A 3,946-nucleotide genomic window follows, 5' to 3' on the forward strand; every position below is an offset into this window, starting at 1 on the left:
GCTGTTTCCAATATGGGGCTCCAACTTGCCACAGGAGAAGAGAGGAAAGGATCGGGTGTCCAAGATATTTTATGGGCCAGCCTGGATATGTCATACATCACATCTGCCCGCATTCCATCAGTCAGAATTAGTTTTATGGCCCCAGGTACAAAGGGATGGTTAATGTCATCCTCCTGGGTGTCTAGGAAGATAATTAAGTGGCTGACAATAATTAAAATTATTTCTGGCACAAAGACCAGTCTGAAATGTCACTTGATATCTCTGCAGAATCAGGCACTTTCCCTCCACCGACACTGTGTCTTGTACATAATTTGCACCTGCCACTTTGATTAAAAATTATTTTATTGTCTGTAGACCCACCAGGTAATGAGTGCCTTGAGGTTAAGAACTGTCCTGTAGTGCTTGTTTCAGCAGCACACTCGGAATTATACAGAGAAGATGAGCGAGGTCCCTGTGCAAGGATGACATGCAAATTTATGAAGCGTTCATGTTAAAAAAAAAGAAAAGAAAAAGAAATGTCCTGCATACATCTCCACAGCACCTGAGCCTGGCACATGCAGGAGCTGCGTGCTTGTCAAGAGAACGAGGAGAGCAGAGGAAGGCCGGGCTAGGAATAAACGTTGAGAGGCGGTTCCTCTGTGCAGAGCGGGATGGATTTCTCTAGTAGAAAGGGAAAGATTGGAGGCTATCATAAGACATATTTTCTAATAAAAATGAAAGTAACATCATGCTCTTTTTTATTTATTCAAGTGGGCAACTTGTTTCCTCTTCTCCTTCTTGGCATTCACTCGGTAATTTTGCATTTCCCAACGGATTAGTCTCAACACAATAAAAGCTCTCAGTAGAGGCTATTATTTATATTTCTTTGAATAGTATCTCTTGTCCTGAACTAAATTGTTACTTATAATAGAAAAAAAAAAAGCCCATAAGATACGGGCATCGGACATTCTCAGGATTCAAACTGCCACTCAGTACTGGAGGGAGATGTGTGGGGAGTCTGTCCCCTGAAGATTTAGGACTGTGCCCCAAGACTTCTCTATTCAAGGAGCCCAAGACAGAAAACCTTCCTAGTCAGGCAGAACTGAGTCCAATTAACTGAGTGAAATACACAGAAATGCGGAACAATAGCCCATTTGTTTGCTATTAATCTAAGAAACAAAGGGCCCCTGATGGGGCTGCACAAAGGGATTTCTGACCATCATCTGGAACATCTCTGGCTCTGAAGCTGGGGTGTGTGAATGTGGAGAAGGAAGCTTCTCAGGGTCCTGGTTTGTCGTCCAGGGAGCCCGTCTCCAGGAGGGATGTGCCAGGAGCTGATGGGTGGCGGCTGTGTCCAATACCACATTTAGGGGGTGCCCTCAGAGGTGTGAACAGTACAGGTATGTATTTCTCCAAACAGTTTTCTAGCAGATGGAAGTGTCTTGTTTGGAAATAATCAGCACGTTGTGATGATTTTCTAAGCGGTAGATGTGAAGTGTCTTCAAGAAGGGCACCTGACCTAGCTGTGGCCACATGCGGCAGGCTTGTCCCACCTGTCCTTAACTCTCCCTGCACAGTGTCTGGTTTGCAGAAGGGACTAGCTGTGCAAATGGGTGGCACACTCATCCTGGAATCAACTCCTGGGAAGTTGGCCCCTGGCTGGAGTTTATACACCTGCCTTTGAGAAGTCCGTCCAGCTCTAGGGCTTTGTGAAGAGCTCACAGAGTCACCTGTCTGCTTTCCTGGCCACCTCTAACAGGAGGGCATTGGAGCACAGTCCCATGAAAATCAGAGCGTCAGAAATTACCTTCTATGGGTTTTGACAAATGCAGAATGATGTGTATCCATCATTATAGTACCACCCAGAGTAGTTTCGCTGTCCTAAAAATCCTCCGTGCTCCACCCGTTCACACTTTCCCCACCTCCAGCCCCTGGCAACCTCTGATCTTTTTACTGTCTCCAAAGTTCTGCCTCTTCCAGCATGTCAGGTAGTTGGAATCATACAGTATGTGGCCTTTTCAGATCGGCTCCTTTCACTGAGCGATATGCCTTCAAGTCTTCCTGGTCTGTTTGTGACTTCATAGCTCATTTCTTTTTAGCTCAGAATAATATCGCACTGTCTGGATGGGCCACGGTTTCTTTACCTGCTCGCCTTTTGGAAGGTATCTTGGTTGCATCCAAGTTTTGGCAATGGTAACTAAAGCTGCCATAAACATTCACGTGCAGGTTTTTGTGTGGATGTAAATAAACGTTCAGCTCATTTCAACCAGGTGAATACACATGTTGGATCGTTTGGTTAAGAGTGTGTTTAATTCTGTAAGAAACTGTCACGCTGCCTGCCAAAGTGACCACATTGCCTCCCCCCCAGTGACGTACGAGAGTTCCTTCCGCTCCACATCCTCGTCAGCATTTGGAGTCGTCAGAGTCCTGGATTCGGGCTACTCTAATAGGGGTGTGGTGGCATCTCTTGGTGGTTTTAATTGGCCATTCCCTGATGACATATGATATTGAACATTGTTTCATACCCTGTTACCCAGGTGTTTTCTCCTTCATGGGCCTAATGCAGACATTTCTTCCTCCAAGCAGAAAGAATTGGCTTATCGTTGTGGGAGAAATATGTTTCTAGACTGATTGGGCTAAACATTCCCTTAACACATCTTTTGAAAGTGATGGAGAAGGATATTAATACCAAGTAACTTTTCCTTTTTTAGATGCTTTCAAATTAGACAATCAGTGCTAAAATAGGGAATAACTGGGGCCCTCCTTAGGGGGTCCTGGCTGGGGATGGAGCTTTCTCAGCCACATGGATCCTTGGAGAACGGAGTTTGCTGCTTTGCAATGGAGGGAAAGTAACCAATCCAGACTGTTCATTACTTTGCAGAGAGTAAGATACTAATTGATTTGAGATGTTTCTACATTCCTGCTTCCCACGTACGTACTTTAGGCCAGGCCAGCTGGATTTTAAGAGAGAAAGGAAAGCATTATCTCTCTGACAGAACCAGTTTGCTTTTAATTCTGTCAAACAGAAGAAGTCTAGTGTCCGAGCTTGCTCTTACTAGGACAGCAACATTGAAGACCACCATGTCAGCTACGGTGAGGAGCACACAGAGGGGTGGCCCTGTCCTGTCATGGGAAAACAGTAATAACATGCAGACATCAGCCGGGATAGCAAACATCTACAGATAAGAAAATGACGGCCAGGAGTATCGATGTCCAGCTTGACTATGACGCTTGGGCTGGTGAAATCTCTAGTTGGACATTAGTGGTGGACACTGTCTGCTCTCAGGCACACCTCTTGAGGTGGGACTGCCTGACATCTGAGTGGCTGTTGGCCCAAGATCCTTAATAGGACCCCACAACAGTCAGTGCGTAGGCAGCACTGGTCCTAGAGACTTGGATTATTTTCCTCCTTAAGCATTGGGAATTAATGAACCCTTAGCTTTCTGAAATGTCTCTTTAATTCATTATGCCCAAGAATCCAGGCCAGATTCTTCCTAAACTCACCTGGACTTGTGCAACTTGACCATGAGCTTCCTGGTCCTCAGGCCCATCCTGGCCAAGCTCTGGTGAGTGTCACTCTGAGATGAAAGATGGGGAAGTGACACATCTTTTCACATCGTCTGAGGTTTGTGTCTGGCCAAAGACCCTTCACTGACGGTGCTTTTCAACCAGCTCTGAGTATCACACAAAGCTTTCCCAAATAGTCTTTCCAGAACACAGAGTTTTAACAATCTCAGTCATTCTTTCCTAACCAGCTCTTCTGTAGGTGCAGAAGAACCCATTCTTCCAGTGTTATCCAAAAAGCAACCCGGTTTCGGCAACTTCCTAAACGAGATGTCAAGTTAGAGAGGCACAGTGGCAAAGGGCCCTCCGACGGCAGGGCTCTTCTACCTGGAGGCCTGCATCAGTCTTCGGAGGATGTAGGTTTGACCTCCTCTTTCCCACTCGGGGCTGAAACAATGCTCAC

At 45.9% G+C, this 3,946-nt stretch overlaps 1 pseudogene; it reads left to right on the forward strand.

Moving 5' to 3' along the window:
* Positions 1-398: 398 nt before the first annotated feature.
* LOC123791275 (U6 spliceosomal RNA) lies at positions 399-496 on the forward strand (annotated as a pseudogene).
* The last annotated feature ends 3,450 nt before the right edge of the window (positions 497-3,946 follow it).

Source organism: Ursus americanus, chromosome 15, assembly GCF_024610735.1.
Source record: "Ursus americanus isolate L20-20 chromosome 15, mUrsAme1.1.p, whole genome shotgun sequence".
Lineage (NCBI taxonomy): Eukaryota > Metazoa > Chordata > Mammalia > Carnivora > Ursidae > Ursus > Ursus americanus.